The sequence below is a fragment of the Oryctolagus cuniculus genome, chromosome 16 (assembly GCF_964237555.1).
Source record: "Oryctolagus cuniculus chromosome 16, mOryCun1.1, whole genome shotgun sequence".
Classification (NCBI taxonomy): domain Eukaryota; kingdom Metazoa; phylum Chordata; class Mammalia; order Lagomorpha; family Leporidae; genus Oryctolagus; species Oryctolagus cuniculus.
Genome location: NC_091447.1, coordinates 60,506,997 through 60,530,877, shown reverse-complemented (window position 1 = coordinate 60,530,877; position 23,881 = coordinate 60,506,997). Strand labels below are relative to the sequence as shown.

Below are 23,881 nucleotides of genomic sequence, written 5' to 3'. Positions count from 1 at the left end.
GGAAGCTGGACTCGAGCCAGGCTCTCTGATACGGGCTGTGGCCGTCCCGAGCGGCCACTTAACACGGCCACAGCACCTGCCTCACCGTGGACTTTGTGAGGTCCCCTCGTGGGTTTTGTCTGATTGAGCGCTTTCGGGTAGGAGATGCCGGGAATTCATCTAAAGTCCCCTGGTGCGACAGCCCCTCTGCCGAGTGTGAGTGCCCAGCCAGGAAGAACCTACAGCAGCTACCCGAGCTCCGGCCGCCGGCTCGCGGAGTGGGCCCCTCTGCCGTGCCTCTGCTGTGCCTCGGCTGGCGGTGCCCCGGCGGGTGCCAGCTCTGCGGGCGGCACTTGCAGGCGAGAGCCTCTGGAAACTGGTTTCCCTTCTCTGTTATCTCTGGCTCTCAGATGCCAGCCCGGTCGATGGCTGGAAAGAGGCCATCTGGAGCCGGGCCGGGCCGGGCGTGCGTGCCGGGACTCCGCAGGCCCCGGCGCAGGCGGCCCGGCTTGTCGCACCTTGCTCGCCTCTCCTGAAGCTGCATTCCTGTTCTGTGATGCCCGCGTCCTGCGTGTCTAAAACCCGGCTGAGGGCCTGGCAGTCGCTCCTTCCTATTTTAGCATGTTTGGGAATATTCTGGCTTCCAGAAAATGCCGCTGACTTGCCGCTGCCTGCCGACGAGGCGGTAAGCGAGTGGCTTTCAGAGGCTGTGACCCGTCTACACCTGCTGCGGTTCATGTTTTAAAATGGGGGAGAAATTGGAAAGCCCTGGAGAGTGTGTAGACGTGAGGGAAATGGCCTATCGAGCGGTGATCTATGGCCTGGTGGAGCCCAGGCGTGCGCCACCTCCTGAGGTCTCCCGGTCGTCTCGTGCCTGTGTGTGGAGGCGTGTGAGAACGGGGAGTAATTCATGTCGAGAGACTTTGCACGTGTGAACTCGAGTGGTGGGCCACGGTGTTTTTGGAAGCCCCTTAGAGTCAGCTCTGTGCAGTTTGGAGGGAAGGACCTTAAGTGTGTGTTTGGGGGGGATGCAGGTGCAAAGGCCCTGTGGCAGTTGGGGGGATCAGCTGGGCCTGGTCAAGGCAGGGAAAGGGGGCCAGGTTCTGAAGCCTGGTGTGCGGAGGGAGGAGGGGCCGAGGTGTGGAGGAAGATCCAGAGAGTGCCGGCCCCCGGCCGTGTGACCGCTGTCCCTTCTGGCCAGCGGAAGGTGCCAGGTCTCTGTGAGGCAACACCCGGGGGTGGCGAGGAGGACAGAGCTGCCTGGGGCTCGAGGCTTCGCGGGTGCTGGGCGTCCCGGGGGTGTCTGTCCTGAGGGGCTGCGTGGTAGGTCACACTTCAGCGAGTTAGGGGCCCCGGAAGAGGCCGGCTGGGCTGTTAGGGGAGCGCTGCGCCCGGCCACGTGCCTGGCACGCCTGAGACGCTGAGGGACGTGGAGGGGACGGTGCGCCAGCGAGCGGCTGGGTGTCGGGGTCGGGAGCCTGGGCCCGCCGGGGCGAGAGGTCACGACTTGGGAGCGGTCAGCGTGTAATTGGCTCAGCAGTGGATGAGGTCACCCAAGAAGAGGGTGGAGAGGGCCGTGAGGCCGGGCCAGAGCCGTGGGGATCCCAGGCTGCCCGGGCTTGCGCCCCGGCCGGTCACACACTGCCACAGTCTGCCGGTGTGGGAGAAGGGGCCCTTGCCGGGTTCGTGGGAGAAGGGGCCCTTGCCGGGTTCGTGGGACGGGGACTTGAGAGCGCAGGTTCCTGTGACTCGGGAGACTGCCCACACGGTCTGATGGCATTCGCCGCCCGCCCCCACACGTCCTCATCTCCCCAAACCCAAGCTCTGGCCCCACGGAACACTCCCCACTCCCCTACCTCCCCCAGCCCCGGCACCCCTCACTGGGCTTCCTGGCTCCGGGGACTGCTGGGGTGGCCCCGTGAGCCGTGTATTCAGCCCCGCGGAACGAGGCCACGCCAGGTGTCGGTGCCCTGCCTTCCCCAGGCTGAAGCACACTGCGTGGCGTGGGTGGACGCGCCGAGTCTGTACGCGCCCGCGCTGGCCGCTGTGAATCCGGCCGGGTGGAGGAGGTTGGGAAGGGCCTGAAGGGGGTGGGGGGAGAAGCTAGAGAGGCTGAAGAAGGGGAAATCAATTGGAAAGGACTGAGTGTGGGGCAGGCCTTCGGCTCGGGGTTACAACACCACTTGGGACGCCCACGTCGCTCGTCAGGCTGTGTGGCTCCTGCCCTGGCTTCTCCGCCCCGGACCCCAGCTCCCTGCTAGTGCAGGCGCTCAGGGAGCCGCGTCCCCGCCGCCCACGCGGGAGACCCGGACGGAGCTCCTGGCCCAGCCCTGGCTGCTGCGGGCATCTGGGAGTGACCCAGCAGACGGAGATCTCGCTCTCCCTCTCCCTTCTAAGTAAATAAAATTAACAGCAACAGCAAAAAAGCGCTGGAGGCCATGAGTGCGGTCCAGCCGGGTGGGAGAGATGAGGCTTCTGTCCCCGCAGAAGGGCAGAGGGCCTGGCTCTCAGGAGCCTGTTCCCCAGGAAGCTGGAATTCTCCGGGCAGGCACGGGCCTTGAGAAAGCTGCTTCCAGCCAGTAGGGCCACTGCCCGCGACACCGACCCCGGCGTCCCATGTGGGTGCCGGCTCCAGGCCCGGCTGCTCCTCCTCTGGTCCGGCTCCCTGCCAGTGCGCCTGGAGGCAGCAGAGGACGGCCCAATGGTCCCTGCACCCATGTAGGAGACCCGATGGAGCTCCTGGCTCCTGGCTGTGGCCTTTCTCAGCTCCGGCGTTGTTGGCCATTTGGGGAGTGAACTGGTGGCCGGAGGACCTCTCTGTCTCTCCTCCCTCTCTCTAAGTCTGCTTTTCAAATACATGAATACATCTAAAAAAAAAAAAAAAGATTTTAACTTGCCGTGCCACAACACCAGCCCTGATTTAAAAAAAAAAAAAAAGATGTATTTTATTTATTTGAAAGGCAGAGTTACAGAGAGAAAGAGAGAGAGAGAGAGAGAGAGAGATCTTCCATCTGCTGGTTCACTCCTCAAATGGCCAAAATACCGGGCCAAAGCCAGCAGCCAGGAGCTTTGTCTGGGTCTCCCACAGAGGACTGGGGCGTCCATCTTCCACTGCTTCTCGGTGGAGTTCACGTGTGTTTGCAGGCCGTCTTGGAGGCAGTGCCGTGTTCCCAGGGACCTGCTGCTGTCCGAGGGGTGGTCTGCAGGGCAAGGCTGGGAGCCACGGAAACTTGGGCCTGCGCCACGCGGGTTGGCGGGGACCGAATAGAGCCCCGCGCGGGCTCGCCCCGCACCTCCTGCTCTCAGAAGCCACAGCGACAGACGCGCTCGCTTTGGGGACAGGTGTGTGGAATGTGAGACACCCAGGCCGGTGAAAGGGTGGGCTTCCAGTTCTAAAAAGAACTCTTCATTTTCTAGAAGAACCCACGTGCCTAGGGGCCTGTCTCTGGGGCGGTGTCTGGGGAGCCACAGGCAGTGAGCGTGTGGTGTGGGCCCAGAGGGTCACACTCCCGAGCCCAGCTCTCCTCCAGCTCCACGGCCCTCCCCAGGGTGGAAGCGGCCCCCTCTCCTGTCTAGAGCAGGGTTCTCCAGCCTCAGCCCCCCTCCCCGCCGGCGCCCCGCCTGCCCCCCTGCCCCCTGCTGTGGCTCCTCCCTGGGCCTGGGCTTTCTTCCCCTCCCTTCCGCTCCTCCCAGCCGCCCCGCAGTGCTGCGTCTGGGCCATCTCGTCTGGGCCATCTCGTCTGGGCCATCTCGGGAGGAACGCGCCGCGGGCACCTGCTCCCCACGCTCGTTGGCCAAACGGGTGTCCAGGCCTCCGGCTTTGTCGTAACCATTCAGACCGAGCTGGACGTTCGAGGCTTGTCCCCGTCCAGCCCAGTCTCTCAAGTGTCTCCTCGTGGACCGGCCTTCCTGTATGGGAGACGGGATCGGGGAGACGAGGGGAAAAGGAGACATTCCGGAGGCTTCGCGGGCTGAGAGATGGCTCGTTGAAGGTGCCTCTTTGGGAAGCTGCTTCCCTGAGGTGGTGGCCTGTCTCAGGTGGTGTCCTGGGGTGGTGTCCTGTCTGAGGTGGTGGCCTGAGATGGTGGCCTGTCTGAGATGGTGTCCTGTCTGAGATGGTGTCCTGTCCTGTCTGAGATGGTGTCCTGTCTGAGATGGTGTCCTGTCCTGTCTGAGGTGGTGTCCTGTCCTGTCTGAGGTGGTGTCCTGTCTGAGGTGGTGGCCTGTCTGAGATGGTGTCCTGTGTGAGATGGTGTCCTGTCTGAGGTGGTGTCCTGTCCTGTCCTGTCCTGTCTGAGGTGGTGGCCTGTCTGAGGTGGTGTCCTGTCCTGTCTGAGATGGTGGCCTGTCTGAGATGATGGCCTGTCTGAGATGGTGTCCTGTCTGAGATGGTGTCCTGTCTGAGATGATGGCCTGTCTGAGGTGGTGGCCTGTCTGAGGTGGTGGCCTGCCTGAGAAGGTGGCCTGCCTGAGGTGGTGTCCTGTCTGAGGTGGTGGCCTGTCTGAGGTGGTGGCCTGCCTGATGTGGTGTCCTGTCTGAGATGGTGTCCTGTCTGAGATGGTGTCCTGCCTGAGATGGTGGCCTGTCTGAGATGGTGGCCTGTCTGAGGTGGTGGCCTGTCTGAGGTGGTGGCCGATCTTAGATGGTGGCTGATCTGAGATGATGGCTGGCGCAAACCAAAGCCAGGCCAAGCGGAGGAGACGAGTGACGCGTACATTTGTCCAGGGCCATTATGGGAAAACCAAGCAGCAGATAGCCAAAGACCAAGCTCCGGATGGCCCAGCTGGGGTAAAGCAACGGGCAACTCCGGCCCACCCGTCTCCCTGGCGTCTCTACCCCGCACTTCTGGCAGGAGCTTCCGTGGGGAAGGTGCTCCGCCAGGGCCTCCCACAGGAGGTTCCACGGTGGCGCGGCGCGGCGCCCTCCCCCGGGACCAGCCCTGTAAATCCCCATCTCCAGCCGTCCCGGGAGCCCTGAGCCGAGCGCTCCCCAGAGGCTCCCTCCTACTGCCTTCCGGGGTGTACTCCCGCCTCGCTACCTGAACCTTTGCTGACCATCGCCGACAGCATCACCCTCAACAGGTCTCGTCCGCTCAGCCGTCTCCTGGAGCGTCCCTTCCGCTGGCGAATCCTGCTCCCTTGCCCCGGCACCGTGAGTCTCGCAACAGGAGGCTGGCGCTGGCTGTGCCCGCTCGGGTGACGCCGGGGCCTGGCGGAGGCTGCTGTGCTCTGTAGGGTGTCGACGGCACCCCGCCCCCCTCCTGCCAAGAGGGCCTCCTGTCCCCGAGTCGTGACACCGACTGGGTCTGTGGGCCTTGCCACGTGTCCCCAGGGTGGGGGCCCATGGATTAATCGGCCACAGGTGACAGGGACTGCCGGGGAATCGCCACCGCACGTAGTGTCACAAGGCCACTTGACCACGCAGGAGTATGTGTGCCCCTTATTTCCTGCTCCTGCTCACGGCAGGCACCGGAGGACGGGACAGCTGTGCCCGCCCACATCCCGTAGGCCATCGCATGCCCACTTCCTGTAGGCCATCGTGCATGGGGCCTCTTCTCCAGTGTGTGAGTGAGTGAAACATGTGAACGCAAGCGCTCGTCAACATCTGGCGAGGCCTGTGCCACGTGGTGGCCTTCAGTTTCAACAAGAAGCAGAAACCCGGTCAGGTGTCTGGTAGCCGTGAGAACTCCCTGGTGCTGAGCTGGTCTGAACACCCAGCCCTTTGATACGTAGTGGTCTTCCTCTGCCAGACTGCCAGGCACCTCTGCTGTCACTTGACTCCTCTCTGCCCAGCTGAAATGTCAAGGCAAGTTCTTTTCTAGAAAGTTCGGTGGGGGTGGGGCTCTCACATGGGATGGACCCTTGCTGGGCGCTGAGTCCGGAGCGGAGACTGTGAAATGCCTGCTTCTGTGTCAAGCTGGTTGCAGTGGCTTAATTGTCTTGTTTGGCCTGGAAATCTGCAAGGTTGTCTCTCTGTTCAAAAGTCCGTTTGGATGTGGCACTCCAACACTGTGGCGTGAAGGAATTCTCCCTTGCGCTCTGTGGGAAAGCAAGGTTATTGGGCAAGTTGTGTGTGAAAGCTTAGCTTTTGCTGTGGATCAAGCAACCTACCTGTGGGCGATTGGAAGGCCGCAGAGACCTTGGCCACCCCCAAGAAGCCAGCCTGGCCCGAGCTGTGCCAGCGGACCTGGTTATAGAGAATCTGCAGAGTGGCACACAGTATGCTCACTTCGTAAGCAGATATTTATTTAATTTCAAAGAAAAATCTACTTCGTTTATTGGAAAAGCAGAAAGAGATTGTCCATCCCCTGGTCCACTCCCCAAATACCTGTAGTAGCTGCAGCTGGGCCAGGCCAAAGCCAGGAGCCAGAACCAGTCCAGGCCTCCCGCGTGGGTGGGAGGGCCCCAGTACATGGGCCGTCACTGCTGCCCCCTAGGGTGCGCATTAGCAAGGGGCTGGCCTCAGGAGAGGAGCAGGGACTCGAACCCAGGCCCTCTGACACCAGGGTCCCAGGCAGTGGCTTCACTGTGCCACTGCCGGCCCTGCAGGCAAACGTTGCCAAAGTAGGCTTCCCTCCTTGGAGACCGTATCCCCAGCCTGACTCACCGGTCCGGCAGTGTCTCCCAGCACACGTGGGGCTGCTGCCATTGGCAGAGGGCCATGGGCAGTCTTCCTTCCCAGCTCTCCTGTCTTGAGACTGGGGAGCAAGGCTCACGTGGTGCCCAGACAGCCTTAGCCATGCTGGGACGTGCATGGTCTCTGTGTTTAACAAGAGCACGCCTCGGGACTCAGGAGTGGAGCGTTAAAGAAAAATAGTGCTGCTGAATCGTGTTGGTGTCAGGGGTGCAAAATCAATGTGGAGGCACGGGTTCGAGGTTGTTGACCAAGTGGCCCTGGTGGACTTGGAAGGAGACAGTCTCCCCATCTTATGGCCCTGTTAGGATCAGCGCTGGGAGAGCCCCACCCTGAAGCTTCCACCAGGCAACCCCAAATGTCTTGCCGGGCAAAGAGTTTTTGTTTTTTGAGACAGAGGCAGAGAGCTCCCGTTCACTGTTTCACTCTTCGAATGTGCCTGCAGCAGCCAGGTGGGCTGGGGCGGGAGTCAGGAGCTGGGACGCAGTGCGGTCTCCCACATGCGTGTCGGGACCCGGTGGTTGGGCCAGCACCCCTGCCACCCAGGGCCTGCGTTAGCAGGGAGCTGGAGTCAGGAGCCAGAGCCAGAGCCAGGCATCAACCCAGGCCCCCGTGTGGGACTCACGCATCTCAGCCAGCATCGGGACACTAGGCTTGGTGCTGGCTCCGAGCGGTCATCTTTGATAAGATTTATTTATTTATTGAAACGCAGAGTTACACAGGGAGAGAGGTGAGGCAGAGGATCCCTCATCTGCTGCTCCACTCCCCAAACAGCTGCCACAGCCGCAGTGGCTGTAAGTGGGCCGATCCGAAGCCAGGAGCCAGGAGCCTCCTCTGGGTCTCCCACGTGGGTGCAGGGGCCTGAGGACTTGGGCTGTCCTCCATCCTCCACTGCTTCCCCAGGTGCATTAGCAGAGAGCTGGATTGGAAGTGGAACAGCTGGGGCTCAAACCCATGTGGGACACTGGTGTTGCAGGTGGAGACTTAACCTTCTCTATGCCTCAGCACAGGCCCCTGCTTGGCCTTTTACAATTCCTGTGCCCCCACACCATCTACAGTCAGCCACAAGCCGAAGATATTAGATGGAAAATTCCAGAAAGAAGCAACTTAGCAGTTTTAAGTAACTCCTGTGACAGCATATTACTGTACTTGTTCTATTTTATTAGTTCCTGTTGATAGTCACGTGTAAATGAGCACTTATCATCGACATGTGTGTATAAGAATAGGACACACACAGGGCCTGCTACCGTGGGTTCGGACATCCACTGGGGGCCTGGGGTGTGGCCCTGCAGACGAGGGGCGACTGCATTGCTCGTCGTCCTCGTGAAGCCCACGCTGTCCGAGTGCTGGACACCCCTGAAGCGTGGGCATGCACTGATGGGCACCCCTGCTCCGGCCAGGGTCCGAGGAGCGCTTTCTCCTGCTCGCCCAACTCCGCTTGCCTTGACCCGGCAGCCTTAGCTCAGTCTGGATCCTTCTTGGGCAGCTTTAGGGAGCACAGGGCCAGCAGGAAGATCAAGGCCCCGAGTGTAGAGGGGTGCACTATTGTGGGGTCCCACCCTGGGTGCCCGGCCCTCGCCACAAACCCAAGTAGCCAGCACTCAGCTCCTTGTCCGGGGGTCTCGGCCAAGGGTGTTGCTGGAGCCGTCCCTGCATCCCCCAGGCCTGAAGACTGGGGGTGTCGTGTCCTCTAGCCGCCGTCACCCCCGGCAGGTCTCAGCTCCTGTGGTCCCCTCTGACGTCTGATTGGGCGGCTCTAGTGAACACCCTCTGATTCAGGACTCCTAGGGCAGCCCCCAACTCCTCCCTTACAGGAAGGCTATGGCCCAGGCCCTGTTTTTCTTCATTCTCCCAAACTTGCTGCTTCCAGGGGCTGGAAGCCGTGGCCGGGTGGATGTGCGTGATGTCCTTGGGCAAAGAGCACACTGCACCCCGTCCCGGGCACTTGCGCTACCTCCCTGGTGAGCAGCGAGGACATGCCGAGGCGGGAGAGTGGTGTGCGATACCCCTGTGAGCACGTCCGCCAGGCGTCGCAGTGCCGTGCCAATGCCAGCGTCCCATTCGGGTACTGGTTTGTGTCCTGGCTGCTAATACGCTGGAGGGCAGTGGAAGATGGTCCAGGGCCCCTGCACTCATGTGGGAGACCGGAGGGAGCTCCACAGTCCGCTGGGAGCGCACGGTGACGGCCATGTGGTCGTCAAGACGCAGACAGCACGTGCGGGCCGTGGGCCAATAAAACGTCGTGCATGGACGCGGACACGTAGACTTCCCATCATCTTCATGCCACAGAAAGTATTTTGATTGTGACTTCTCCATCCACTTAAAAATGTCAAAACCATTCTTAGCTGGTGGGCCTTGTGAAAGCTGGAGACCAGACAGGATGGACCTGCCTGTGCCCACACTGCCCGCTATAGCCCTTCTCCAAGGGGTCCCGCCTGTCCCCCTGCCCCTGCTCCAGCTCAGCCTCTGTGCCCTTCCCCCGACCGCCACTCCCTGCCCTTGAACTAGTCCGGCCCAGTGCTTGATGGCCAGGGCTCTGAGACCCCAGCGCCCGTCTCCATGGCCACCGTTGGCTCCGTCAGGAACCCTTTTTGTCTCCTGGGCGAAGGCCCAGAGGACAGACTCCGTGTCCAGCTGTTGTGGGACACCAAGGAGAGTGAGCAGCCGTCGGGCTGGCGAGATCACACTTAGATGTAAGAGTCACTTTGCCCGCTTGCTAGGAAAGCGGGGTCTCTCCAGACGCTGAGCGGTCACGGCTTGGTGCTGCACCCTCAGCGTCGTCACCGCCGGCATCCCCACACGCGTAACTGAGGTTTGCCAGGAGCTGTGTCGTAAACAGGGGAATGAACGTGACTTACTAGTGCGCTTCACTCAAGGCACTGTATGGAAATACTGTTGTTGCCGTACGTAATCGGTACGAGCAGAGGAGCACCGCGGTATTCCTCGCTCCTTTTGTGTGCTACGTCTTAGAAAGAGCAGCTTGAACCGGCCACACCTGAAGGACCCAGTGGCCCATGTGGCCAGCGGCTCCTGTGCTGGCCACCCAGGTGAAGATGTTCCAGTGGAGGTGGGTTCAAGTTCTAAGTCTCTCTCTCTCTCTCTCTCTCTTTTTTTTTTAAAGATTTGTTTATTTGAAAGGCAGAGTTACACAGACACGGAGAGACAGAGAGAGATCTTCCACTGGTTCACTCCTCAAATGGCCACAACAGCTGGGTCTGGGTGAGGCTGAAGCCAGGAGCCAGGAGCTCCATCTGTGTCTCCCATGTGGGTGCAGGGCCCAAGCACTTGAGCCGTCCCAGCTGCCTCCCAGGCGCGTGAGCAGGGAGCCGGTCAGGAGCGGTGCGGCCCCAGGTGCCGCGCCAGGTCGCCGGTCTGTGCCCTGTGCTTGCCGGGAGCCGCGCCGCCTCCTCCCTCCCCGACCCTCACCTTGAAGGCCCTGGCTCACTCCTGACCTCAGCAGGTCGCAGACCCCTGACGACCCGGTGTCGGGGGATGCTGGCGGCCTCTGCCCGGCCCGGCCGCTCCCTGTGACCCGCCCCCTGTGAGGGGTGCTCAGATCACCTCGCTGCGCCGTGGCACTGGCTCTGCCTCGCTCTGTCACTGCAAGCCGCGCACGTGCCCGTGGGGGCCTCCTGGGGAGGCCCGGCTGCTTAGCAGGTTCACGCCTGCTGCCCTTGGCTGCGCCCGACTGTCACCCAGCAACCATTCCCCGGCTGCTTTGCGTTCCCTCTGCGTTCCGGCCACCTTTCCTCCCCACCAAGGCCTCTGCTTCCTGCCCAGTGGCCCCGTGCGGCCTGCTGGGGACCTGACCTGCCGGGGCCTCTGTCTGCCCCTCTCGCAGCCACTGTGGCCGCTGCCAGTCCAGCTCCTGCTAAGTGCCCGGAAGGCCGCAGGTGATGGCCCCGAGCCTGGGCCCCCTGCCACCCACGAGGGAGACCCGGATGGGGTCCTGGTCTTTGAACCCACAGATGGAGGACATCTCTCTCTCTCTCTCTGTCTCTCCTGCTTCTCTGTGCCTCTCAAATAAATAAACACATCTTTAACAAACAAACAAACAGGATTCCCGTGACCTAGTGCTGGATAATCATTCTTCACCTGCAGCCTTCTTGTATTTCGAGTTCAGTGGATCCTCTTTTTGTTTCTGGAGCCCTTCAAGATTTCTGAGACACTAACTGAACTGGTTCTCCTTCTCTGTCTTTTAAATGCCAGTAGAATCCCCCACAGGAGCCGCTCCTTCCCCTCCCAGGGCCGTGTTCCCGAGCGCGTGGCCCAGGAGGTGTGCACTTGTCTGACGGTCCTCCCTCACGGCCCTCTGCCTGCTCTCTTTTTCTGAAATTTATTTTTATTTATTTGAAAGGCACAGTTACAGAGAAAGAGAGGGAGAGGCAGGGAGAGGCGGAGGGGGCAGGGAGAGGCGGAGGGGGCGGGGGCGGGTCTTCCAGCCACTGCTTCTGTGAGGGCCAGGGCTGGGCCAGGCAGGAGCCAGCAGTTTATTCCGGGTCTCCCACGTGGGTGCAGGGACCCAAGTCCTTGGGCCATCCTCTGCTGTTTCCCAGGCCCGTTAGCAGGGAGCCAGATGGGAAGGGGGGCAGCCAGGGCTCGCGCTGGGTCATGTGGGACGCCAGTGCCGTGGGCAGTGGCTTCACCCGCGGTCACACCGTGCCGGCCCCATCTTTGCAGCCCTTCTGAGTCGGCGTGGGGGGGGGTTCACCACTCCAGGGTCTTGGAGGGATTGTAGGCAGAGGGTGTTTGTTGGTCACCCAAGTTTTCCTGAAGGTATCAGCAGGAATTTTGGCTTCGCAAGCTCTCTTGGCTAGCTTTCTCCTAATGGTGAGCGCTGTCCCGTTTCCCTTCCTCAGCGACGGTTTCCGTTTCTCTATCATCATTGTTTTTTTCCTCCTTGGCTGATATTTGCCAGCGCTGTCATCTCTTCCACTAGTTTTACCTGAAAGGCAGACGGAGCTTCTGTCCACTCCCCGGATGCCCGCCACAGCTGGCGCTGAAGCCGGGAGCCGAGGGCTCCGTCCAGTCTCCCGCACGGCGGGCAGGGACCCTTGATCGCCGCTGCTGCCTTGCAGGTGCCCGTTCGCAAGATGCTGGGTCAGGAGCCGGGCACCGAAGCCAGGCACTGTGGTGAGGGACAGTGTCCCACCCTCCGGGCCCGCTCCGCGACTCCCGAGTCGCATACGGTGGCTGACTTGTTTTGAGTTGAGCCTTTGCCGGGAGTCCTGGCTAGAACCCAGGGGCTACACCTGGAGCCGGCCTCTCTGGAATGAGAGCGTGCGTGGGGACTGACCTAAAGCCCCTGGCACGCCAGAGCAGACGGGGTCTCTGGGCAGACGCGGCCGAGGAGGGGCCTGTCCGCAGCGGAAACCGCCGCTGCCCCCAAGCCTCCTGCTCGTCCCACCTTGCGGGTATTTTCTCCCCGATGTTCCTGGACTCTCGGGCAGCCACAGAAAGGCAGAGAGAGAGGGGTCTTCCATCCGCTGGTTCACTCCCCAGATGGCCACAGAGGCTGGAGCTGGGCCAATTCGGAGCCAGGAGCCAGGAGCTTCTTCTGGGTCTCCCATGCTGGTGCAGGGGCCCAAGCATCTACTGCTGTCCCAGGCCACAGCAGAGAGATGGATCAGAAATGCAGCAGCCGGGACTCGAACTGGCGCCCATATGGGATGCTGGTCCTGCAGGCTGTGTTTCACCACAGTGCCAGCCCTGCCATCATGTACCTTCGCGGTAACTGAGTACTTACCTGGATAACCCTCCATTTAATGAGCGTGTAGCTACTTGGATCTTTAATCTGCTGGTTCACTCTCCACATGCCGGCAGCTGCCAGGATTGGGCCAGGCTGAAACCAGGAGCCAGGAATTCCATCCAGGTCTCCCACGTAGGTGGCAGGGGTCCTCCGCTGCTTTCCCAGGTGCATTAGCAGGGAGCTGGATCAGAAGTGGGGCAGCCGGGGCTCCAACCAGCACTTTGGTGTGGGCTGCCACGCGGCCGCAGCTTCACCTGCTGCGCCACAGCGCTGGCGAGGAGAGCTGTGTTTTTAAACATAAACGCATTGCGCCAGTGTCGTCGGCACTGTGGATGCTGGAGTTCTAACTTGGAGGCTGTGCCTCATTCCTGTTAATAACAGTGTTACAGCGAGGCTGGGCCAGACCATTGAAGAGTTTGCTCTGTGCGGGAGCTTTTCAGCTGTTTCCTCCCTCCCTCCCTTCCTTTTTTTCTTGAAACACAGCAAGCGGGCTCGCGGGCTCTCATTTGCTGGCTCGCTCTCCAAATGCTTGCCACAGTTGCCCCAGGCTGCAGACAGAATCAGAAGCCAGGAACTCAGTGCAGGTCTCCCAGGTGGGCGGCAGGAGCCCGCTCACTGGAGCCACCACCGCTGCCCCAGGGTGCGCGTGAGCCGGGAGTGGGGTCAGGAGCAGAGCTGGGAGCAGAGCCCAGGCGCTGCAGCGGGGGCCGGGGCGTCCGAACCACCGCGCCAAGTGTCTTCCCGTTTTTAACTTTCTGTGACTCTACTGCTGCCGCGGGACTCGGGCATAGACCCCGGCAGCTTCGACGAGCCAGACTTCCTGTGCCTTGACGCTCACCCTGGTGTATGGGCAGTGGTTTTCAGGACAGGCACACGTCCCCCAGTGCAGGGCACACGTCCTGAGCGCTGCATCGTGACCGGGCGAGCGTCCTGGAGGGCGCAGTCGGGAGACACGGTCAGCACGAGCTGGACAAGGCGCTGATCCTGGCGTGTGCGCGTCCATTTTGTGCCTTGAAGCAGTGCAGGGGCCAGCGCTGGGGCACGGCGGGTCAAGCCACTGCCTGCGACGCCAGCCTCCCGTGTCGGGAGCGCTGGTTCCCGTCCACTTCCCATCCAGCTCTGGAAAGCAGCAGACCATGGCCCAAGTGCTTGGGCCTCTTCCACCCACGTGGGAGAGCCTGGTGGAGCTCCTGGCTCCTGGCTTTGTCCTGGCCCAGCCCCGGCCATTGCAGCCTTTGGGGTGTGACCCAGTGGGTGGAAGATTTCTTTCAGTCTCTGTCTCTCCCGCTCTCTGCCTTCCAGGTAAATTAATGTTTGATAAAAAGAAAGAGTGCATTGTGAGATAACAATAAGTGTAAATGCAGAAACCGGCCATTGTCCAGCACTGTGGGGCAAACGTCTGTGCCCAGCGCCGCTGCATACCGCGAGCTGCGTGTCGCACGGAGCCATGCACCTGTCACTCCTCCCATCTCAGAACACTCTTAGCGTCCCCCCAAAGCACACGTGGTACCCATCGTTAGCAGCCCCTTCCGCTCCTCTCCCCACGCCTGACGGCCGCCCAGCTGCTTCCTGTCCTGTGGCTTCGCCTGTCCTGGACGCTTCCTGTCAGTGGCGTCACTCGGTGGCCTTTTGTGCCTGCGTCTCCCGGAGCGTGGTGCTGTCAGAATTCCTGTACGCTGTAGCATTGTCAGTGCCTCCTTTCTGTTGATAGCCACGGATGGATCACGTGTTTATCCATTCACATTTTTAAAATTATTTTTATTGAGGAATTTGAGAGGCAAAGATAGAGGAAAAGGGACAGCGAGCGAGAGATCCCTCACCTGCTGGTTCGCTCCCCAGTGTCCACACGGCTGGGGCTGAGCCAGGTCCGAAGCCGGGAGGCAGGAGCTCATGCTGGATCCCACGTGGAACCAGGTCCTTGAGCCGTCGTGCTGCCTCCAGGTGGCCGTGAGCAGGGAGCTGGGGTCAGGGTCAGAGCCGGGTTGAACCTGGGTGTTCCGATGTGGGACGTGGGCATCGTGACCACTCTGCCGAACTCCTGCCCCTGTGCGTCCGTCCCCGCTTGTCCCCGCTTTGGGGCTGTCACGAGTAACACTGCTGTGAGCTCCCTTTCCAGAAACTGGCAGGAAGCAAAGCGAATCCATAAGCAAGCCCTGGGCTCGCTCTCACTGGCAAGTGTGGCACCGGCGGGCAGCCTTGGCCGCCGTCTGTGCAGCAGTGGACAGGACGCTCCTCGTGGGTGCCGCGGCCCCGGCAGGAGTGCAGCACACAAGCTGACTCCCAGGAGGGAGAAGGCCTTGTCCGCAAGGAGAGCGGCTTGCCCTGGCTCCGTGCGGGAGAGAGCCGAGCGGAGTGTGCGGCTGGAGTGAGGAACCCACAGCATGCCCTGGAAAGCGCGTGGGACGGGCGCGAGGCACGCCCGAAGCCTTTATCAAGATCACACGCCCGTGAAGTCAGCAGCAGCGCTGGGCGTAACCGCCTTCAGCGTGTCAGACACTCCCCTCCGCCCAAGTGTCTGCTGGGTGTCGCCCTGGTTTTGTTGAACACCGGACTGGCAGATGGATACAGAAACGAAGCTCAGATGAGTTCAGTGGCTGGCTGAAGTCACCCAGCCAGCACGCTGGGGACTAAGGGTTTGGACCGGGCTGTGTTTGCGTGGAGTCCCGCGCTGTCTTGATTTCTCTCTTCTCTGCTGGGCTGTCCCTCCCTGGTCTCCTCCGCTCCATCTGCCAGCTTCCGTGACCCCTGAACTTGAGCCACCTCTGCTACACCTCCAGCTGCTCTCTTGATGATCTGGCCAAGCTGCAGGAGTCGAAATGCGTCTGCGCGTGTCCAGCCTGGCCGCCCCCCGAGTCCCGCACTTGGGCGCTGTCTGCCGGAGTGGCAGCAGTGCTGGGAGGCTGCCCGGTGTGCCCCAAACCTGCCGCCCGGGCCTCGCGGCTTCTGAAAGGCGAATCCTGCTCAGTGGCTGCCCCTGCACCCCAGGAAGCTGCACACCCACCAGGGCGCCCCTCCCTCCTGAAGGCTTCTCCGCCCCCTCCTGCCTGACTCAGTGCCTCTGGCTGTTAGGAGGAGTGCCACAGGGTCTAGGCTGAGGCTTTGGAGCCTCGATGTGTGTATTCAGTTCTGGAGGCCGGAGGCGAGACTGAGGGGCCCGTGGGGTCGGGGTCCGGGGAGGGGTGGAGGAGGGTCCCTTCTTGGCTGTGGACGGCCACCTTCTTACCCCCAGGACGAGCCGCCTCCTGGAGGCCCCACACTGAGACCATGGCTTTGGGGGTGAGGGTTTCACCCTGAGGATCTCAGGGAGCACAGAGTGCAGGCCAGAACGTTCCCCCAGCTCACTTTGCCCCACGAGCTGGAGCCTCACCTGTGCCTCTGGGGCACGGTCCCCGCCGCTCGGTTCGTCTGTGTCCACCCCCCGACTGTGCCCCTGCCCCCCGTCACCTCATCACCCCGCACCACGCCACACCCCTCCTGGCCTTTTGGGGTTAGTTTTCCGCACGCGCCTGCCTTGTCCTGACATTCCTGGTCTGATGTCACCCCCGACCCCCAGGGTCAGGGCCTCGGCCTCTTTCCTCCCCAGCTGGACCTCTGCCCTCGGCAGGGGCTCGTGCTTCATTTGCTGAGTGAGCGAGCGAGCACTGGTTGTCGCGTGGGCTCCCAGAGAGTGTGGGCGGGTGGGCCCCTTTCCATCGCAGCCCCTCCCCCAGGGACTGGGTGGTCTGAGGGAGACCCCCGCGTCCCACACCCGAGTGCCTGGGCTCGAGTCCTGCCTCTGCACTTGACCCACTCCTAATTCCAGCTTCCTGCTCATGCAGACCGCTGGGCCCTGCACCACCGTGGGAGACCCGGATGGAGCTCCTGGCTCCTGGCTTCAGCCTGACCCGGCCCTGGCTGTTGTGGACATCTGGGGAGCGAGCCAGCAGATGGGGGCTGTCTCTCCCCTTCTCTGTCCTCTCTCTCTGACTCTCTTTCATCCCTTTCTCTCTCTCTCTCTCTGCCTCTTAAATAAAAGAAAAAAAAGAGAGAACAGTACCGAGGTTCTGCGGCACCTTGACGTCAGAGAGGCGAGCCGAGCCCGCCGACCAGCCAGGAGGGTCGCTGCTGCCTCCCTCCCTTAACCTCCGCACCCTGCCCGGCAGCTCCAGATCTGTCCCCAGTCGCCCTGCAGCGTGCCCGTGTGCCGCTGGGGCCCGCCGCCTCGCTCATCCTCCGTTGTCTTGAGTGTTGACCTTGAGCAGTGCAGGTGGAGGGAGCCGGCCGCTGTCCAGAGCCGCTGCTGCCCAGGGCAGGTCTCGCTGGCGCTTGCCGAGCCGCGTCCTGTGGTTGTGCACAGTCACTCACAGGCCAGCACGAAACACACACTTTTGGTGGTGTGCCGGGGACTGGGGAGGGGAGGAGGAAGCAGGAGGCTTCCTGTTGGCTCCTTTCGCCCTCACAGATACTTCCGGAACCAATCCAGGCTGAGTCGGGCAGGACAGCATAGAGGGCGTGCAGCCCGGCTCACTGGGGTTAGGTGCCCTAGCCATGAAACTTGAGGAGGGTCCTTTGGTCCTGTGGTTAGGAAGCCCACGTCCCACGTGAGACTGCCTGGGGTGGAGTCCCGGCTCGCGCTCCTGACTCCAGCAGACTGCGCGTGCGCACCCTGGGCGGTGGCAGGGACGGCCCAAGTCCTTGGGTCCCGGCCACCCACACGGGAGACTTGAATGGAGTGCAAAGCTCCTGGCTTCTGTGGCCTGATCCAGCCCTGGCTGTGGCAGGCATTTGGGGCATGAACCAGTAGACAGGAGACCTCTCTCTCTCTCTCTCTCTCTCCCTGTCAAATAATTGAAAATAAGTAAACTTGTGTAAAAGAGACGCAGCTGCTTGTCCATTATTCCATCCCGCTGTGAGGTTGAGAGGGCTTTGTCAGGTCACCCTACTTCTCTCCTTTGAATATTTTCAAATTCCACTCAGGTGGAAATCCCCCAAATACCCACGTGTACTTTAATAGTGGGGCCAGTGCTGCGGCGTAGTAGCTAAGCCTCTGCCTGCGGCGCCGGCATCCCATATGACACTGGTTTGTGTCCGGGCTGCTCCTCTTCCAATCAGCTTATGGCCTGGGAAAGCAATAGAAGACGACCCAAGTGCTCAGACCCCTGCACCCGCGTGGGAGACCTGGAAGAAGCTCCTGGCTTCTGGTTCTGGATTGGCCCAGCTCCGGCTGTTGTGGCCATCTGGGGAGTGAACCAGCAGATGGAAGACCTTGTTCTAGGTCTCTCCCTCTCTCTGTAACTTTAACTCTCAAATAAATAATAAAGTCTTTTAAAAAATTATGCTAGGCGCCAGTGTTGTACAGTGCCAAGCTGCCATTGGCAATGCCTTCCTGTATTGGCGCGCTTGTTTGAGTCCTAGCTTCTCTGTTTCCTTTCACGCTTCCTTCTGATGCACCTGGGAAGCAGAAGGAACACGACCCAGATGCCTGGACTCCTGCCACGTGTGGAGACTGTACTGAGTTCCAGGCTCCTGGTCAGCCTGGTCCAGCCCCGGCTGTTGCGGGCATTTGGGGAGTGACCTATCAGATGGAAAATATCTACCTCTCTCTGTCTCTGTCTCTGTCTCTGTCTGTCTCTGTCTCTCTCTCCCCCCATTCTCTGTTGTTCTGTCTTTCAAATAAATAAATCTGTTTAAAGCTATGCCAAAGTAGAGACAAGGGAGGGGAGAAGAGAGCTAACAGGTCCCAGGGAGCAGGGACGGGAAGAGGCCCTGGATAACCGCTGGCAGCAGTACCTGCGAATAGAATTCTAAATGTTCCCAACACAAGGAAACAGGCAGTGTTTGCGGGGTAGACAGGCCAGTTACCGACCCACTCACTACATGTCAACACCCGTAACTCACGGCCAGGGTCTTCAACCGAAAAAACCAGGCATGGATTTCAAGATTTCATTGTGTGGAAATAGTGGTCAGGCCCACCCAGCAGCAGATGGGTATGTTACCACGGAGACTTCTAGAAGCCAGGAGGAGAGAACGCTGGGCCTTAAGGATCTGGAAGGTGGCAGCTCGCTCAGGAGGGATGCAGGGGGCTGGGGTTGGCCTCGTGGCGCCATGGGTTAAGCAGGAGGGATGCAGGGGCCTGGGGTTGGCCTTGTGGCGCCGTGGGTTAAGCAGGGGGATGCGTGGGCTGGGATCGGCCTCGTAGCACCATGGGTTAAGCAGGAGGGATGCCGTGGGCTGGGGGTCGGCCTTCTGGCGCCGTGGGTTAAGCAGGGGGATGCCGTGGCTGGGGGTCGGCCTTCTGGTGCCGTGGGTTAAGCCGCCACTGCCACACCAGCATCCTGGCTGCTCCACTTTCCTTCCAGCCCCCCTGCTAGTGCGTCTGCGAGGCAGCAGTGATGGCCCAAGAGTTTGGACCCCTGCCACCCACGTGGGAGACCGGGATGGAGCTCCTGGCTCCTAATTGCAGGCACTGGGGGAGTGAACCAGTGGGTGGTGACCTCTCTTTCTCTCTTTCTCGCTCCCACTCCTGTCTCTGTCTCTGCCTTTCCAGGAAGTAAATCCTTTTTTTTTTTTATTTTTTGACAGGCAGAGTGGACAGTGAGAGAGAGAGAGAGAAAGAGAGAGAAAGGTCTTCCTTTGCCGTTGGTTCACCCTCCAATGGCCGCCGCGCTGATCCGATGGCAGGAGCCAGGATCCAGGTGCTTTTCCTGGTCTCCCATGGGGTGCAGGGCCCAAGCACTTGGGCCATCCTCCACTGCACTCCCTGGCCACAGCAGAGAGCTGGCCTGGAAGGGGGGCAACCGGGACAGAATCCGGTGTCCCGACCGGGACTAGAACCCGGTGTGCCGGTGCCCCAGGCGGAGGATTAGCCTAGTGAGCCGCGCGCCGGCCAGTAAGTAAATCCTTGAAGAAGCAGGCCTGGATGGGCAGGCTCGCCGTTCTGCGTGCGGCGTCTGTCTCTGTTTCTCTCTACCTTTCCAGCAGTGAGAACATTCTGTTCCCCTTGTTTTTTCTTCTTCTTCCCGAGTTATCTTTTATCCTGCTTTGGAGCTGACTTCATACAGAGCTGGGAACGCAGACAGCAAACACAGACGAGGCAAAGCCAAGGGTTTGTCCTCCGCTGTCCTGGTGGTCCTGAGCTGCTCGCTGGTCTCACGGCAGACGGGTCCTGCCCAGCCCCACGCCGGGGCGGTGAGCGGTGAGCGCTGGCCTCCAGCTCTGGTGTCGCAGCAAAGCCACCTAGAGTGCTTGACTAGTGTCTTGACTTAAATCGCCTCTCTGAAGCAGCACTGTGTCAGTGTATTTTCTTAGAGCAAATTGGGCCGAATTCGTTTGCAAACCTAGACCACCTCCAGCATTTCCCTCTTCGGTGTAGAGTTTTGACTTTAACAAGAACTCTGTTTTGCCCTGTTGACACTGTCGTGGGGATGGAAATAGAATGTCCTTTTGTCGTCTCTGCTCGTTTTGGGATGTCGAGGGGAGATGACAGGTGGAATAAATATTTCTAATTTTATCTTTGATTGCAACATTTTCATTTCTTCAGATTCCTGGGTTGTACCAAGGGGATTTTTTTTTTAAGATTTATTTATTTGAAAGGCAGAGTTACAGAGAGGCAGAGACAGAGAGAGAGAGAGAGGGAGAGGGAGAGAGAGGTCTTCCATCTGCTGGTTCACTCCCCAAATGGCTACAGTGGCCATAGCTGGGCCCATCTGGAGCCAGGAGCTTCTTCTGGGTCTCCCACACGGGTGCAGGGGCCCAGCACTTGAGCCATCTTCTACTGCTTTCCCAGGCTGTGGTAGAGAGCTGGATCAGAAATGGAGCAGCCGGGACTCGAACCAGTGGCCATATGGGATGCCGGCACTGCAGGAGGCGGCTTTACCTGCTGTGCCTCAGTGCTGCCCCCAAAGGGATCTTTGTTTTTATTTTTAAAGATTTGTTTGTTTATTTGAATGGCAGAGTTAGAGAGAGAGAGAGAGAGAGAGAGAGAGAGAGAGGTCTTCCATCCACTGGTTTACTCCCCAGATGCCTGCAACAGCTGGTGCTGAGCCAGGCTGGAGCCAGGAGCCTGGGACTCCATCCAGGTCTCCCACGTGGGTGCAGGGGCACGAGTGCTTCACCATCCTCTGCTGCTTCCCAGGCGCATTAGCAGGGAACTGGATGGGAAGTGGAGCAGCTGGGACTCAAACCAGTGCACCAGTATGGAAGGCTGCCGTCATGGGGGCAGCTTAACCCGCTGCACCACAAAGCCCCACTGAAGGGGCCTCTGGCTCAGTTTTCTGTCCCAGACGGATCCAGGTGTTTCTGTCCTGGGGACCGTTAGTGACAGATTCTTCCCCTGAAACAGGATGGGCTCTCCTCAGCTGGGCTGAGCCCGCCATCGTCCGGGGCGGGAGAGCTGTGCTTTGGGAGCTTGCCCAGAAAGATGCCTGGCCGCCGCGTTTCTCTTGCGTTATGTCTTGGTAATCTCGCGTGGTTCAAGCACAGCTAAGCAAGAAGTACACCTTGACTTCTCTGCGTGACCCTGGAAGTTCCCTCATTTTGTGCATTTGTGCATTCGCTTGGCAAGAGCAACAGTTGGGTTTGTTCAACGCCATTTCTAGCTCAGCGCGAGCGTGCCTCATCTCAGAAACCCGGAGTCCCAAATCCAACCCCTTCGAGCGCCCGTGTGAGGCTGTCGGCTGGGAGTTCCATGCTGGACCTCGTGGGACAGGTGACGGGCAGACGTAGGCGCCCTGGAGACAGTGTAGATGGTCACCTTCAGGCCGCGCGGCTGTGAACTTCCCGTGTGGACTTGGGTCCCGTGCCCAGGATGTCTCATCACGTGTATGCAAATATTCCAGAATCGGGAGCACTCCTGGCCCCGGGCGCTCAGCCTGTAAGCCCTGGAAAGATCTGTGCTGTGGTGGATTTTTCTCTGTGGCGTCGCAGCCATAGAGAAAGCCGTGACAAAGTGCGTCGTGTGTGGACCTAAGGGAAAGATGGGTGTCTGTCCCCGTGGAGCCTGAACCTGTGTGGGGGCAGGTGTCGGTCCTCGAGCACCCCGAAGTCCAGAGAGGCCGTCTCCGAGCCCGGGGTCTGCTGGGAACAGCCAGGCCCCACCCCCAGCTCCAAGCTACCCTGGTAGTCCTCACGGGCCACCACTCTGGTTACTGGGGACTGACTGGGAGTAGACAGGAGGGTTCTGGGGCCCAGAAATGGGCTTGGGAACTGGGACCTCCTCTGAGGGAGGAGGTGACTCAGTGGCACCCGTCTCCTTGCACCTGCTGGCCACTGCCCTTCTCTCCCAAACAAGTAGACCATGGGCCGTGCGTCGGGTCTGGCCAGCCCCTCTCCTCTTCTGCAGGGCGGCCCACTTGTCCCATCGGGCAGGTTCCCCTAACAGTCTTTATTCTCGCTCATGAGCCAGTTCCCTCCCACTGAGCCCCTCCCACCAGAATACCCACCGGCGCTGCCCATTTCCCCAGAAGCCCTCTGTCAACCTTGCCCTCCCACTGCCCCCTGGGCCTCTCCCTCCCTCTCCTGCAGGGTCCTCAGAAGAGCCGCCTGCCCCTCTAGACTGCAGCTGCTCTCCACGTGGGCTCTCTGGAACTCACGGAGTCCACACTGCTCCCCTGGACCTGCCTGGTCATGGTCACTGGTGGTCCGCTCGGCCCCAGACCCACTCGGCTCTCAGGACACCACCTGCTCGTGCTTCTTTGGCCTCCTCTTCTCAGGCTGCTTTGCTGGACTCCCTCCTCTTTAGGAGCTGTGAGTGGTAGACATCCCCAGAACTCAGCCTGGGCCTCTGCTCTCTGCTGTCCTTTAGTGATACCATCTCATGGTCTTAAATAGGCCATTGATACACTGCTGGCTCCCACCATGCCTTCTATGCACCGATGACTCCAACCCACATCCTCCATATACTGATGCTCCAGTCGTGTCTTCAGTACACTGATGGTTCCAGCTCACAAGATGTATACACTGATGGCTCCAGTCGTGTCTTCAGTACACTGATGGTTCCAGCTCACAAGATGTATACACTGATGGCTCCAGTCGTGTCATCTGTACACTGATGGTTCCAGCTCACAAGATGTATACACTGATGGCTCCAGTCGTGTCATCTGTACACCAATGGCTCCAGCTCATGTTAGCTACACACCGATGCTACATCCCAGAACATGAATACCCTGACAGCTCCAGTCTTGTCATCTGTACACTGGTGGCTGCATCCCATTCCTCAACCTTCCCCTAGACTTACATACCTACCCACTGTCTTAGCATCCCAGTTTGGCTAAAAGTCTCTCCATACCCTTAGAGTGTGACTCCTACACCGTACCCGGTCCTGCTCCTGCGCTTCCCTGACCCCACCCTTCACTTGCCGTAGCCTTGGAGCCACCCCCGTTCCTTCTCCCTAATCCACATCCCCCCAGCAGCCAGCCCAGTGTCTCTCCAGCCTCTGCCTGCTCCGACCCAGGCCAGGTCACCATCTCTCCGCTTCCACCCTTTTCCTTCTTTGCCTCTTCTCAACCAAGCAGTCAGAGGGACCCGGTTAAAATGTGAGTCAGACCAGGGCATCCCTGGGCTGCCCCCTCTGATGGCTTCCATTTCACCCCCAGCCAGAGCCAGCTGTCTCCTCCCTGCCTCTGGTTCACCTGCTCCCTCACAGCCGGGCAGTCCTGCCTCAGGACCCTTGCACGGCTGGTCCCTCCCCTAGGAACAGCCTCTCCCCAGGTACCCGACGGCTCCGTCCCTTGCTCTCCTCATCTCTTTACGCCGTGCACCTGCTCAGGGAGGCACCTGACAGCCTTTAAAAACCTCCTTCCCCTTCCGGGCTTCCCTGGTCCGCTTCATTTCCCTCCTGGGCTCTTGTCGCTGTCAGACATCCTGTGAATGTTCTCTGTCTGCACACACAGACCAGAACATATGCTCCATGAGGGCGTGGAGCTGAGCCAGGCTTTACAACTGGGCAGTGCCTGATCCACTGCTGGACGTTCGACAGACGCCTTGTGGTTGAAATCAATGAGTGACAGAACTGGGGTCCCCGGGATCCCCACAGCTGTGTGTCGGGGCCTCCCTTCCGGGCAGAATCCAGCCATCTCCACTGAACTGTGGCCAGAGTCCTCGGCTCCAGCTGTGGCAATGTCCCCTTAGTCACCTTAGGCCTCGCGGTCAGGGCGGTCCCCACTGCGTGATACGGCTTAGCCACAGCCCCAGGGCGCAGGCTCGGTGGTGCGCAACCGCCTTCCCCTCCTCTCAGGCGAACCCCTGGCTTCTGTCCTGGTGACTCTGGACTCCTCGATGGTGGCTTCAGGAAACAGCTCCTGCGCCCGCACCTGCAGATGGAGGGCACGCGTGCTCGCTGTGTGTGTGTGTAACCTGGAGCGTTACCGCCGAGGCCGCGCGCCTTCCCTCAGAGCATCCTAAGATCCTTGGGCACCTGTGCCAAAACCAAGACCACGGCCCCGAGCACTCGGCTCCCCTGCCAAGACAGGTGCGCTTCTCCCAGCTCGGGCACGGCGTGCTGGGCGTGCCTTGGATGCAGCCTGCTTTTTCCCAGGGCACAG

The 23,881-nt window shown here is 60.4% G+C and overlaps 1 protein-coding gene and 1 long non-coding RNA gene across 4 annotated transcripts in view; one reads left to right on the top strand and one right to left on the bottom strand.

Annotated features, from left to right (window-relative positions):
- RFX2 (regulatory factor X2) overlaps positions 1-23,881 on the top strand; it is a 71,007-nt gene that overhangs the window by 3,638 nt on the left and 43,488 nt on the right. The window lies entirely within an intron of this gene.
- LOC138845616 (uncharacterized) lies at positions 14,100-16,704 on the bottom strand. Its single transcript, XR_011382825.1, has 2 exons — positions 16,399-16,704; positions 14,100-15,164 (listed from the first exon to the last, which is right to left on the bottom strand). It is a non-coding gene; the product is annotated as an uncharacterized lncRNA (long non-coding RNA).